This window comes from Myotis brandtii, unplaced genomic scaffold (genome assembly GCF_000412655.1).
Source record: "Myotis brandtii unplaced genomic scaffold, ASM41265v1 scaffold212, whole genome shotgun sequence".
NCBI classification, from domain to species: Eukaryota; Metazoa; Chordata; class Mammalia; order Chiroptera; family Vespertilionidae; genus Myotis; species Myotis brandtii.
Window position 1 is genome coordinate 2,360,577 of NW_005357931.1, and position 15,051 is coordinate 2,375,627.

The 15,051-nt window shown below is 46.2% G+C and overlaps 1 protein-coding gene across 1 annotated transcript in view; it reads right to left on the bottom strand.

The window, feature by feature from the left end:
• SETBP1 (SET binding protein 1) overlaps window positions 1-14,771 on the bottom strand; it is a 365,051-nt gene extending 350,280 nt beyond the window's left edge. Inside the window, 1 exon segment of the mRNA XM_005865758.2 lies at window positions 14,621-14,771. The gene's annotated coding sequence lies outside the window, so the exon portion shown is untranslated.
• Window positions 14,772-15,051: the final 280 nt, after the last annotated feature.

The window sequence follows — 15,051 nt, forward strand, 5'->3', positions numbered from 1 at the left end:
CTCCAGGATGGGGCCCAGCTCCATGGCTTTTACCAAACCCTCCTGGTGGTTATGATGCTTAGGCTTTACCTAGCCTGCGCACCAATGCCATCAACTGCCTTGACCATAGAGCACTATTATTCTGTGTTTAAAGGTATTTGCCCCTTACATTTTTACTCTTAGTCTCTTAAGAATAGGCATCAGATGCATTGTATTCATCCATGTAATTCCAGTGAACACTCAAGAAATGTTGGCTGACTGGATTAATAAATGAATAAACCAACCCAGTCTGGGCTTCCTGGCACCATCCACCTCTTCCATCCGCTTCTTTCCCAGGGTGCACATGGGCTGTCCTCACCCTGACTGCTGCTTTCCACGGTGGAACTGAGAGAGCCCTTGACATAGGTAACAGGAGTCAAAAGATTTGGATTCTGGACCTAGGTCAGGCACTTAGGAGCCCTCACTCAGCCTCAGTGTCTCATCAACAAAATGGAAAAGAAACATCTTCATGATCTTCTTCATTAGGTTAAGGTTTTCACCTTCTTTTTTAATGGAACTATATGCTCCTTATAAAAAAAAGAAATTTTAAATAATGCATGTACCTCATAAGGTCTTAAAGGCAAATAGTCACAAATATAGGAAGGCCCACAGCCTCAATCTTGACCTTTCCCAAACTCCTCCAAAGTTCTTCATCCTGAGCCCTACCTCGGCTCCATATTCTGCAAATCCCCATAAGGTCAGGCACTTCTTTCATCTTTAAATGTAGAAGACACTGGCTGACTACATAATCCTCAGGTCAGAAAATTTCCTCTCAAAACTCTGAAGAATGTCTTAAAAGGGAGGCCAGCCTGGTTTTGTTTCCTTTGTAGGCAACTTGTTTTAACTTTATCCTTGAAGATATTTTTCATTATAATAGAATTTTATTAATGGCAAAGTGAGTGTAGTGTGGCTCTTGCTCCTTTTATTTCTGCTGAAACACAAGCTTTTTGGATCTGTAGATGCAGGTACTTTCTAGTTAGGAATGTTCCCTTCAATTTATTCTTTTCATTATTCAATGGACCTCACTAAATTTGTCCTATACTCTTAGTTTAAAACTCTCAACACTGTTCTCCTTTTCTCTCATTCTCTCTTTCACTATGTTTATTTCTTTATTTTTCATTGTGGGAGAGTTTACCCTAATCTAGCCTCCATAATATCAATTTAATTCAATTTCACACCTCCCTTTGCCTTTATTGACTACAGATTTTTAATTCTGCTATTGCACACTTTTGTATTCCTGCAATCTTTCTTTCCTTTTTCATCCTCCTTTCAGCTGATTTTGATACCTTTCCACCTCAGAACACTCCTTCTTCATTACTTTATGCTTTTATTCCACCAGTGTCATGCTTCTTCCCATTGTGGATGTCTGGTAGCTTTCTAAAATTCTTATTTTGTTCTTGCAGTAAATAATTATCCTGATACTGTTTCTCTTACCATATTTTGAGTGTTTTCCCCCCTAGGGTCTCAAGTTGGATTCTTTATTTTTCTCATGCTTTAATAAAGAGAGAGTCATGCAGGGTAGTCTTGGTCCACAGGAAAAGCACAGGTCTGCTTTTGATTCTTCCTTCCATCTCAAAGCCAGTCAAGTCCTCCTCTCAGAGCTGTTACTGTTATCAATCTTCTGATCACCTCAGTTCCTACTGAACAGTGACAGTGGTATGTGGAAGCCAGACCTGGGAGTTCCTGAGAGTCTACTATGTGAGACTCTTCCTAACTCCACATCAGAGGTGTCGAGACGGTAGCTTGCAAACTGTCCATGCTAAGAATGTTTACACCACAGAAATCACCAAACTTAAACCAGGGCTTTAAAAAAATCTAGAGAATAGGGTGTTGAGCAAATGGACAATATACACCTATCTACTATTGTTCTGCTAGACTAAGAGGGGATCCTTCTGCCATATTCTTTAAACTCTGAAAGGCTGAAATCCACAAAGACTCTTTATGTCTGTGTATAACATGCTAAGAATGTTTACACCACAGAAATCACCAAACTTAAACCAGGGCTTTAAAAAAATCTAGAGAATAGGGTGTTGAGCAAATGGACAATATACACCTATCTACTATTGTTCTGCTAGACTAAGAGGGGATCCTTCTGCCATATTCTTTAAACTCTGAAAGGCTGAAATCCACAAAGACTCTTTATGTCTGTGTCTCAGAGCTTTATTCCAGGAAACTTCTCTGCTCAGAAGTCAATGTCCCTCTTCTCCTTGCAAATCTCTGTCCTCTAATCTTGCCCATTTGTTTTCTGAGAGCTGTAGACTTTGAGAATACATATAATGATGTTGGGGAAGAGACCATCTTCAGTTGTTTTATTAATGTTGCCCATGCAGTAGACCTGATGACTACCTATTTTTCTGGCTGACACAGATTGTGAGTTTTGGCTCCTAAGGGGCAAAGGGTACAAAAGGATGGAGTGTGAGCCTACCTGACTACAGACAGGGAAGCAACTGTATTTCCAACCTAGGCTCATCGCCCTATAGTTAGAAGAATCCCACCTCAGATTCTGGCAATAGATTGTCTGACTTTGGCTTAGGGGGTGATTGAGCATTCACCTTTCGGCATGTCTTCTAAGGTATTTCAGTGGGGAGTCAGAAGTGGCTTCCCCACTTGGGGTACTTTTCGTGTATCTGAAATCCTCTTCCTGTTCCCTTGAGTTAATGCCTCTTCATTGCTCAGGCTCAGGTCAAACTGCACTTCCCTGGGCTTCATAATGCAGATCAGGACTCCCTGCTTTGTGCCTTTATTACATAGGATTTTCTTTCCTAGCACTTACTACATTTTTTAATGAATGCATGTGCCACTCTTGGTTTCAACTCTGCCTACCCCATTAGAAGGTAAGTGCTAAGGGTAGAAGCTGTGTCTGTTTGGCTCATCACAGAAATCCCCGAGCCTGGCACAGCTCCTGCCCCATGGAGCAACACTCCGAATTATTCGCTGAGTGCATGTTGAATGAGAGGCTGTGTCAAAGGCCAGCCAGGTGCCATTTGACTCAGGTTCCCATGACTCTGAATGATGGGCCTCTGAAACCCTTCCTGCTGCAGAAACACCCAGAGGAAATGCTCCATAAACACTGATAAATCGATCAAGTGACCCAACTCTTCCCTAGCTCTCAATCAGCAAGGGCAAAAGCAGCTCTGCAGCACAGTTCTCTGACCCTGCAAACACACCAATGGCCTACAGCAAAGAAAGAGGCTCAGACTCCTGGCTTTTTTCATACTCCACACCTGGGTGGTACCTTCCTGATCACAGTTCACCTCCTCCAGGCTGTGATCCCTGATGACTGCACTCCCTACATTCCCCAAGCAGCTTCTCCTGAGCCTGGGCTCCCCCAAGTCCCACTGATTGGCATCACTTCATCAACCCTACTACTTCCTCTGGCTGGTCTGCCCTTTCTCCTTTCTCCACTTGGTTGCCTCCAAGTCATCCTTCAAGAACTGGGTCAAGTTTCACTTCCTTCATGAAGACTGGCTGGATCTTCCTTTTCTATTCCTTTCCCCTTGTGAATACACATGTGCATACGTGCACTCACCCATGCTCATGTGCACACATACACACACACACACACACACACACACACACACTCACTCACACTCATACTCACAGATGGTCTTAATCAAGCTTCCCTGGGCATTCTGCTATGAAAGCATTTGGCAAACTGTATTGCAATATTCCATTTACTTCTTTATCTCTCCCACCAGATCAGGACTTCCATGAAGGAAGGGGCTGGGTTTTACAAAAGCCTCTACCACAGTTAAGAGCACAATGAACACAACTGAAAGTGTGCAAGCCATGAATCTCCTTGAAAAGAAGAACGGAAGGAGCACTACTTTGATGTCATAGGTTTGGATGACTTAGCCTTTCTTTTTTATTTGGTAATTGTGTTCTTGGAAAATATATTTAAACTATTCGATTTCATTTGGAAATTGGGTAATAATCCTACCTCAAGGCTGTTTTGAAAAGTAATTGAAGATTAAATAAGATGTTTATGAAAGAACCTGTTGAGAATCACCTTACTGCATCTTCAAAATGTGGGGAAAGTTTGATTTACTACCATAGTCTGTATCATCCATGCTAGCATTTGGCTAAATGCTGCCTTCTCTTCGCAGATCCCAAGTAAAGCCTGAGGGACGGGGCTAGAGACCAGCCTTCTCCATTTCCCTCTACAATAGGAAGTACATACAGTAGATTAATATGTACCTGATAACTTCAGTATTTTGACATTGCTGGAGTATTGCTTTCCCCTCGTTCCCAGTTTGTTTCATAGAGGAAATAAGACTTGAGTTCAGTCATTGAATTCAGACTCAATTCCCTGCCCTGCCATTTGGAGCTGGGTGGCCTTGGGCAGGTTCCTTTTTCTCCCTGGGTCTCACCATCTTCATGTGTAGAATGTGGGGTATGATGCAGTGGATTCTGGGGCTTCCTCTAGCTCTGTCAGTCTCTGGTGCTGAGCTTCACCTCCTCAACAGAGCCCCCTCAAGGAGGGTCAGTACCTTCCACCTCTTTATAGATTTTACTGGCTCTGCAGCTCTTCCTGGCTGAGTGTCACACAAAACCAAGAATCAGACCCTGTGCTCGGTTCTCCACAATAGGGAGCAAAACAGAATCAAGCTTCTGAAGCCTGAGGCTGGGCACACTATCTATTCACCAACAGTTCCAACAATAGCTACAAAAACAATGCCTCCTAGGGAACCAATAACACAACAGAACAAGCCTTGGTTTTGGGCACTTGGGGAATCATCTCTGAAGACCGGGCTGGGCCAATCCTCAAGTCTACAGGTCTGAGCTATTCAAGGCCGCCATTTCTCCGTGCAGTCAATGGAGGTACTCAGCTGCAGTACAAGGTGGGGTTAGACACAACCAATGGCCTTTAAAGACATCATCTGTGTCATCGGGATAGCAACCCTGTGATGCAGAAGACCTGTGCTCATTCCACAGATGTGAAAATGATGGTCCAGGGAGGTTAACAGTTTGCTCACGGGCACACACAACCTATGCCAGATCCACAATCAAATCCAAGTCTATATAACCCAAAGCCTGTGCTTTTACTGACATCTGATGTCTCTAAAACACAGTGATGCCAGCTTTTAACCCAACACTCTCAACTACATCTGCAGAAGGGAGCTCCAAAACCAGTTTGCCACTGACTTGCCACATCACTAAACCCTCTGGGCAAAAGGTTTCTTCTCTGCCCTTCTAATGTCTTCCCAGAATCTTATAAGGAAAAAGCAAATAACATATACAGAATGGCACCTAGGTAAGTTAAATATCTCAGGGTAGACCTGTAAGAAGGAACTGTGATCATAGTGTGTCCTGTGCAAGCAGAGTGGAGAGATCCACAAGGTAAAGAAATGATTCTAACATTTAACAGGCATCTAGTATACAAGGGCTTAAGTTTATTATTTGAACTAACCCTGAGATGGACCTACCTTACAGATAGGAAAAATTAAGGTGAGAAATTTTTTGAAATGACAGAGGTAGTTCTGTCTGACTCCAAATGTCATCTGCTTTCCTTTGAACCCACAATGGCATCTGTCTTTAAATACCCAGAATTAGCAGTCATTTAAGTTCCAGTCTTCCACCGTGCCTTTAGTCCAGTGGGGATGAAAATGACAGGCTTCCCTGAAGGCAGTGACTAAACTGAATAATTAAACCGATAATAAATTCTATAGTCTTTCTTTCTGGGCCTTCTAATTTTTGACTCCATGCCCTGATGTTCAGTCTTAATTCAAATTCCTCGATTTCTCAACCATCTGATTCAGCAACTGCTTTGCTTGTTGTCAATTGAACATAAAGATTAATCTGACAAGTTTGTGCTTCTGCCACAGAAGAGATGTTAGGCATCCCAGAGAGCTAAACAAATAGTAGCTCCATCTCCATCCTCTTACATTTCTTATTCAGCACCTTGAACTGCCATTTCCATATCGCGTTTACTGAAACTTGTGCATGTCTTTCTTCAATTATACACTAAGCTCCCGGAGAGGAGTATCACTCATTCTGAATGCTTATATGTATTTTTGGGTTTTGATCTAAAGAGAACTCTTTTGAACCCAGACTGAAGAGTTGGTGGCTGACAAGAGCAGGGGTGGGCAGGACAGTCAGATGTTAGGGTTCTCTCAGGTGTGGTAGGGATGGAAATTCTCTGACTAGAGCACCCTTGTGCTCCATACACTCTGAAAACATCAGCCATGGTTCCCGTCTCAGGTCAGGGGAGATGTAGCCTTGGCCTGTTCCCCACAGGATCCCATCCCATTGGTCTTGCTGCCCGACATTCCACAAAGCCCTGGTCTCTGGGAAGTGGTCTCCTTCCTGCCTCTACCTTCTCAACATGAACATCTCCCCTGCTGCTCTCCTCACAGTTCCATTATTCAAGATTTCAGCCCAAGCCCACCTCCCCCTTGAAGCTTTCCTAATATGTCCAGTTGCTGGAGGTGCTGGCCTTCCCTATGCTCTCACTGGAGTTGTTACTTAGCCCCAGACGACCGCCGCTGCTGTTCTCCCACTGGTTTTCCTGGGTTCTTACGGTGTCTTCTGCTAGATTAAGAGCAGAAACAAGGTTCTCTCCATTCTTGGGATCCACACAGCACCCAGCAGGGTCTGGTCATACTCATGCTTAAATGCCAATGAGCAAACAAAGTTTGCTGAACCAGAGGGTTGAAGAGTTGGTGAGTTTGAACGACAACTCTGAACAGCTAGATTGGGTCCAATTTAAAGGGCCCTGGGTTTTGTCCTTCACACTGTAGCCAGAAGACCTCAGACCACCAAGTTGCCTGCTATGGGTGGCCAGCCCGTCAATGTCAGCCCGCGGGACCTTCATCCTCAGGCTGCCTTGCTCCTGCCAGCTGCAGTGCATGCTGGTGATCAGCATTCCTTTCGTGGGGCAATTCCAAATTCACATTCAAACTTTGTCCTATCCCTGCTCCAGTGTGAAAGCTACTCTGCCACCAAGAATGTCCCTGTGTTCCAGTTCCACCATCAAACCACAAATCACATCCTCCTCAAAGCTTTCCTGGACTGCTCCTCGGCCCTGATCACACAAATAGCATACTTCCACTCAAATCATGCTCGCACTCGGCTGCAGGCTGCTTTCCATCCAAGTTAAGCATGTCTCTCCAGACACTCTGTCCACTCTCCAGGGGCAAAAGCCCCCTCTCATACCAGACCTTTCCCGCCAACAGCGCCAGAAGCAATGGCTCACATGGGCTGCAATGCTGAGACTTTAATAAATATTTGAGGATCAAAAAACCGACTGTAATCGAGCTCTAGAGTACAAAATAATGAGCAGAAAGGAGGCCCACAGGGCTTTCACATCAAATCATCCTTTTTAGCCACCATTATTAATCAATACTTGTAAAAAAATCAAAGCTCTCATTGTTCAAATAACAATAGGTCACAGACACAGCCACCAACAACTGCAAGGGGACTTGCCACCCAGATTTCATTATTTTGCTACAAGCAGAACAACAGTGCCAACACTTCTGATGAGCGTGTTGGGTGGGGCTGCTGTGCTGGACTCATCAAATTCAGCCTCTCCCGTCTCCACATCTTTCCAGCTCCAGGTTCAAACCCCAAGCAGTTCTTTCCATGGTAGAGCTGCACATCTTTGGCCGAGGGGAGAAATAATGAAGACACTGCTTCTCACTCAGTTAGGCTAATAGTGTCACATGCTATTGTTTCTCTACCCCTAGGGTAAAAGCAACTGCAACATCTCAGTAGCTTGCAGAACTTCCATCTTCCTCAGTATCCCACCAGTGTGTTCCTACGTGGGTCAGGACTCCAGCTGAATGTTCACAGGGCCTCAGGTCAGAGCCCAACTTTCCTGATCCCAGCTCAACCCAAAGTACAGAGGCTTCTCTCTGGATTGGACAAACTGTGGGTCTCAAAATGCATGCAAACTGACTCAATAGTAGTGACTGAACACAGGCCATGGCAGGGCAGGCACTGCTGTGGGGATCGAGAAGACACCTCAGGGAGCACAGGCATGGCCCCAGTCTTCGTGCCCAATGAACTCTAAATAATAATAATAATAATAATAATAATACCCAGCTTCCTAGATCCATGAGGTCATGAAGTAACCACAGCAGAGATTCCAGATGCCTCGTGGGCACCAGAAGCAGGAGCAAAGCCCAGAGAGAGAAGATAGTTTAGATTTTCCAGAAGCTCCTTTGTCTGCCTCATCTCCCTTGTCTCGACTAAGTTATTTCACCGAAGAGGACCAGTTTACAAGAGACACAGAGTCAATTTTTGTCTTCCTTCCACACTATTCACTATGGTGTTTCTTCCCACAGCTCACCGTCCCTCCTCTCCCAACCCGCCCTCCACATCTGGCTCTCTAGTTCTAACTGGTCCCATTCCCCCTTCTATAACCTACTTCAACACAATAAACACTTAGCAAAGTGTGCCAACCCTTTGGATTGGTCTGCATGGGAGTTGGGCTGCCATCACAGGGGCTGAGGAACTCTGAGCTTTAAGAAAGCTTGAACTTTCCTGGGACACGTCTAGCTGCAGAACTGCGGAATTTCATAGTAAGCCCAACTCTTTCACTTTACTGTGATAGGAGTGACAAGGCAATGTAACTTGTCCCACATCAAATGCCAGTGGCCAGCCAGCCCAGCCTGTGGCCTGCCTCTCAGGAGCCTTTCTCTGGAACTTTCCGCTCTGAGTGCTTCTCTGCTCGGTCTCCTTTTCCCTTGCGGCCAGCCTCGCGCCGTCACCCAGGAGCGGGGAAGCACTTGGACTTGAGTAACAGACAAGATTGCATAGTTAAGTGCCAAAATGAGTGTGGTGGACAAGAAATGCAATTGGCATTTTCAGAGAAAGTCAAGAGCTGTATGTGCTATTGTGACGATGAGACTCTAGTAGGCACTTAATAAATATTTGATGATTCGATGAATGAGTGACCGACCGGTAGGATGCACATGTGGTAAAACATCATCAACTCTTAGGCTTTGAGGGAGAAATTGAGAGTGGGCGATTGGCCCTGAAAGACTGCCAGAAGTACAAAAGCCATTGACGCAAGTGGCTATTACTCACTTTGTCTAAGAGGTCCTCAATGTGCGCCTTCTCAGGGAGCACAAGCCAAGCTCACCTTAAACAGCATTCACTTTGAACATTCTACCTTCACATCAGTTCCGTGACTCACTCGTGCACCAGGAGTCACTGGTTCATTCGCAGGGGCAGGGCGTCCTGGGGCAAACACGGTCCCTCTCTTCAGGGACCCACAGCCTGGGGAGGTAGTGACAATAAACAGAAGAAGCAGCACAACCCACTGCGAGGCTAGAGCTTCAGACCAGAAGTGCTCTGCAGCCTGGGGGAGGAGCTGAGAACTGGTCTGCTGTCCTAAGAGGTAGCAGTGCTAGCCAGATGGGCCCAATCAGGACCCCTTCCCAGAGGAGGTGGTGAAGCAGAACCAGCTGAGGTGTGGAGGAGACCTGTGCACACAGTGCCCCGGGACAGCAAGGAAGCCAGTCTGATGGGAGCAAAGGCCTGAGTGTGTTGTGTAAAATGGGGTTCACTCGAGAACAACGCCAGGTGCCTGGGGCTGCGCCAGGAATCACAGGAAAGAGAAAGAGGGTTAAGAGTTAGGGAACAGCCCTTGGCCAGCTTGGCTCAGTTGGTTGGAGCATCATCCTGTACACCAAAAGGTGGCGGGTTCAATTCCCTGGTCAGGAAGCGAGAGGGAGGCAAAGATCTATGTTTCTCTCTCACCTCAGTGTTTCTCTCTCCCCCCCCGCTTTCCTCTCCCTAAAAATCAATTTAAAAAAAAAAAAGGAGGGAACAACTGGACTGTGAAGCCCTTTTCCAGTTCTAGAGAAATCACTGGGTTTGCTGGGACACAGGCAATCCTGTTATAAGTTCCTTTCTTTACAGAGGCTAAAACTTCTGTCCTGAATGTCACTGCTCAGCCACTGTAGCCCCCTGAGGGGGACCCTCCCCCTCATACCCTCTTCTCTTTGAGCATAGGAAGCATTCAAAAATTCAACTGAGTCAACTCAAAAACAGAAAGCAACTATTCCCTGACTGTCTTAGAACATAAGGGGCCCGTGTAGGCATTTTTGGCCATACCAAGGGGTTATTAATCTCTGCGCTATGGTGACAACGATCTCAGGACAGTATCCAGGAGGCAGCATGGAAATCCTCTCAGAGTCCAATTACAGAAATTAGCTGGCATTGTTTAATCCTCACAACCCCTGTGAAGTAGACAGGGTAAGCATCTTATCCCTATTTTACTGATTAGGTTACTGAGGCACAAAGAGGTTCAATAACTTGTGGGGGAGGGGAAGCCATTTAGCTGGGAAGTAAGAGGATAGGATCCGAAGCAAATTTGTCATATCAGGTGGGATGTTCTTCACACTTTATCACACAGTCGTCTGGTCCCAGGTCGGCCACCAACCTGTGTCATTTACGCAAGTCACTGTATCAACTGCCTCATCTGAATGAGGATAAAATGCTTATCTGGTCTCCCTCCTTCGGAGAATCAAGAGGGAATTAGGATGTGAAGATATCTTTGAAAAGGGCAAAGTGCCATGTATATGAAAGGGAGTATTTTTTAGAGAAAACAATAAGTTGGGTTAGGGAAACAGTTTTCCAAGCTGGCAAAGTTCCGAAACACTTATCTGCTCACCGTTCATTCCTGAGCCTCCCTAGCAAGGGAACAGGCATACCTGGGGACAGCTCACTGGCGCATCATGCATCTGCCAATCAGAACCCTTCCTCCCAGGGGTCCTGTGGACTTTGGGCCTGGTCACCTTCTTATTAGACCCTTGGCATCATTTGCTCTGAACTGGATGGGAAGTCAAGTGTGGGTTTCTAAACAAAAGGCCATTTAAAAATATAACGTTTCCTCAACCTTAGAAGGCACCCTCTAAGGATGGGGGGAGGGGGGGACCAACTCTGAAAAGGGACACAGATTCCCTCTGGACTTTTAAAACTGTAAGGACCACTAACTTAGGCTCAGTCATCTAACTAAGGTTATCAGTTCTCCCCAAACTTTATACTGCCCCCAAACTTGCTATGTCCAAGGAGGCCTCAGAATCTAATAGAAGGCTAAGTGAACATGGAAATGAAAACAGAACCAAACAAGAATGGAGGAAGGCACTTTCTATGAAGTACTCTGTGGCTATCTGGGTGTTTAATTTTCTGCACCAATCAAGCGTTTGGCTGCCCAAAGTGTCCACCACGTTATGAAGAGTGTGTGGAACACCAGGTCGCCTTTAGAAATTGCTCTAAAAGAGGCCCAAACCTAAGGCAATATGCACGATGATAATGCTCCTTGCCTAATCCTGGCCCAAAACATTTGCGGAAGCTCACTCAGTTTCTTAATATGCCACTGCACAGGAATGGAAGTGAATTGTTTTGTTCCATTCTTCACAGGAACCCAAGGACCAAACATGGTGACCTATGGCAAGAACTCTATGAGGTTTCGTGTGTGTTTTTTTTCAGGGCAGCTCTCTGGGACAAGAGCAGCCTCCTAAACCCCCACCCCACTCCACCCGAACTGTCCCACACAGTGGGTCTCTGAGCAAACTCAATGACATCATACGATTTTTAAGGCACTGCAACTCCTGACAATGCTAATGTGTTAATAATAATTTACTCCGTTCTTCTGGCAGGAGCAGAACTGAAGCAACTTGAAATGCCATCAGCAAAACATTATTTATTTCCCATTCCTGAGCAGCAGAGAAAACAAGGTTTCATTGGCTGGGTCTGCCTTCAATAGCTTTCTGGTTTCAATTAAAACTTCAAGTCTCCAAGGGGAAAAACTGGCATTCTGGGAGGCTGAGGCCCGGCCAAGTTTCTGTGTCTCCTCGGAAATCCAGAAGGGATGTCCCATCCATCTCGCTACTTCTCATCTTCCTCCTGTTGCATGGGATAAAGACGCTTCAGAGTGAGGCTGAAGTACAACTGCAAACAACGACCAGTCCGAAAATCTCTCTTCCTCTGAAGGTGCATTTTTATGCCAGACAAGTATTGATTCAGCCCCAGATGGAATTGAAGGTCAAGAGAACAGCAGAGACAGAATTGGGAATCCAAGAAGTGCCTGCCTATGTATTTCTTCTTCAGCAAACTCCTGCCTCCTGCCTCTCCCCACTGACCATTTTCAACTAAATTCTACAAAGATTCCATGCATTTATTTTCTCTTTCCCTCCAACCGTCTTTTAGGTCAAGTAATTTACCAAGTAGCTGGCCATGAATAATACAAGTAGAGGACCAGAAGCCCTCGTGGCACCACGGGCTCCTTGGTTCACTCAGGGATACCCCCAGGCTTCCTCTGTGTGAAGTTCAACCGAGTCTGCCAACAGCGCCTTCCTATGTAACATTCTGATGTTAACACACAAAAGATCGGATTACACCCCTCACTTGTCTAGCCCATTCATGAACATATAAGGCAGTCGATATTTTCTCCCAAGCTAGAAGTGGCCCCTTCCTAACGCACACCCCTGCCTCTCAGCCACTGGGCCTTCTGTTCACTCCAAGCCTTCCCCTCCCCCACTTCCAGTTTGTTTATTCCAGTGACACATCTATTTTCCCGGCTAAGAGAGACAAGTCAGTTGGTTTCCCTCCTCTGGCCTGGGATTGCATTCACTCACCACCTCCTCCCCCCAGCCCAGCTCGGGTTACTACAGAGGCAAGCAGCTCTCGCAGCCCAGCTCTCACACCAATTCAACTTCCCAAGACTAAGACATTTTTTTTATAAATGGGGGGAGGGGAGATGGTGTGCAACAAAGCACTTTCAGAGGACCTGGTCTTCATAAACTCTCAGCCTATATTCCCTGAGATTTGCGAAGACTCTGGATCAGGCACACTCTTTTGATCTGCCGTAATGCCCTTCTCTCCTAGCAGGCAACTCCTTTAAGTAGGGAGGAAGAAAACACAGCATCTTAGGCTTGGTTCTGAAACTTGGGATTGCCAGGGTAGAGCCAAAAAGAGTCTGCCTCCCTCAGGGAGTCTTGGGAAGGTGGAAGCCACAGAAAGCAGAAGGGGGAAACAGTGACCTGGGATTGTAAACTGGCTACATGCAAAGTGCCACAACTTTCTCCTCCCTTACAAGCCTCCTGGCCAGTTGGCCCCGCCTCCCCATCCCTGCCAGACAACATCTAACTGGGGTGTGCAAAGGAAACTCTCCCAGACTATCCAGGTCTGGCCCGAGGTGCAGATGTGGCCTGCACCGACACCACCCTTCCTCTCCACATCTCCCTTCTGGACCCACTCCTGCCCCTAACACACACACACACACACACACACACACACACTCTCTCTCTCTCTCTCTCTCTCTCTCTCTCTCTCACACACACACACACACACACACACACACACACACACACACACGTTTGCAGATGAAGATGAGTTCAGGTGGGGCACATCCAATTTACTGGTGTGAACTAAAGGAAGGTCAGAAATGGGGCTGAACTGCCAGATAGTTTTGATGACAACTACTTTATGAAGTTTAGTTTTTGGGTGGGTTTTTTGTTTTGTTTTGTTTTTGTTTGTACAAATCTACAAGAAAAGGAGAAAGACAGGATGAAGAGTAAAGGAAAAGAATGAAAAATCATGTAAGAAAAAACAAGTAATATTAGTATTTCCTTAAAGACCATGGACTCCAACCAAACTTGAGGGGGTTAAAAGGTGATGGATTGGGGGGGCGGGGGAGGAGGGAGGGGGGGGGGAGTAGGTAGAGTTACGAAGTAAAAATAGCTGCTGTAGAATTCCAGAATAAATTGCCCTTCTGGAGAGAGCGTCTGCAGGGATAAAGACACACACAAATTGGCCTTTTAGTATTAGGCATCAACCATGAGATTATCAGGACAGTTGATTTGAAGCGGAAACAAATCGGAAATCCTTCCCTCAACAGTCCTTTTAGACCAACATACACACCCTCAGAACCCACACAGACAACACATAAAGAATAAACGCAGCATCAGGGGGGCAATAAGAACCCCCTCCCCACACTTCCAGGACCTCTAGCCTCATCTCCCACTCCCAATTGCACAACTTTCTGACCTCCAAAGAAAATATTTCCAGTTGGATCCGATTTCAGAATTGTTGTAATCAGTATGGGTCAGGAGAGAAGGGGTGCTTGTAGTGTGTGGGGAGGGGAACTGGGAGGCAGCATTTGGGCAGTTACTTATTTTTTTAGAAGCAGCATGCTCTACCGATCACAAATTGCTATTACCCAACAATGCTTCCAACACAAACAGACACCAAAAACAGCATCCCCGTTATCACCATCTTGCTAAAGACCTGCCCGGTCCAGTTCACCTGACTTTGTCTCTGTGGAACTTCTCAGGCAGTATCTTAATCAAAGAGATCATGGTTTGAAAGACAAAAACAATAAATCGATATTGAAGGGATCCCTTTCCGGAGTGATTTCCCACTGGAAACCACCGAACGGGGGAAGCCTGCCCTTAATTCCCAAGCCCACGGTTCCTCCAGAAACACACACAATGCGTGCTTTCAAAAAAGGCATTCCATTCCTCTGCTTTTAAGGGAATTCCTGTCTTTTCGAAGTCCCCAAAGCGGAGAGCACAAGAAAGAGACTGGGATCCATTGATTAAGATTTTAGGAGAAAGACTAACACAGAGCCACAACACAAGCACACACCAACCTTCGCTGGCTGGACCACTTCTTCCCTGTTCTTCTTTCTATTAAGGACTCGTTAGATTCTGATACATTTCCCCCCCAAAAAAATCCAACTAGGTTACAACGTAGCTCTCTAGCTCCACTTAACCTGCAAGTTACAAAGAGAGAGAGAGAGAAAAAAAAAAATCCTGCCGCCTTTCCACCCCTTTCCCTCCTCCCTCCCCCTCCAAGTCCACTCCACCAACACCAAACCAGCCAGCCCTGGCAGGACTGAGGGAGGGTGCAAAAGGCGGGGGAGGGGATCAGATTAGGCGAAACTCAATAAGCTCGCAGCCCTCCAGCCCAATGCTTCCACCATCGCCGCCACCAACGGGCCACCCAAAAGAAGCCGGCATCGCTGCCCACCCGCGAGCGGGCCGGCATCGCGCTCATCCTAGGCAGCCTCGCCGGGACCCG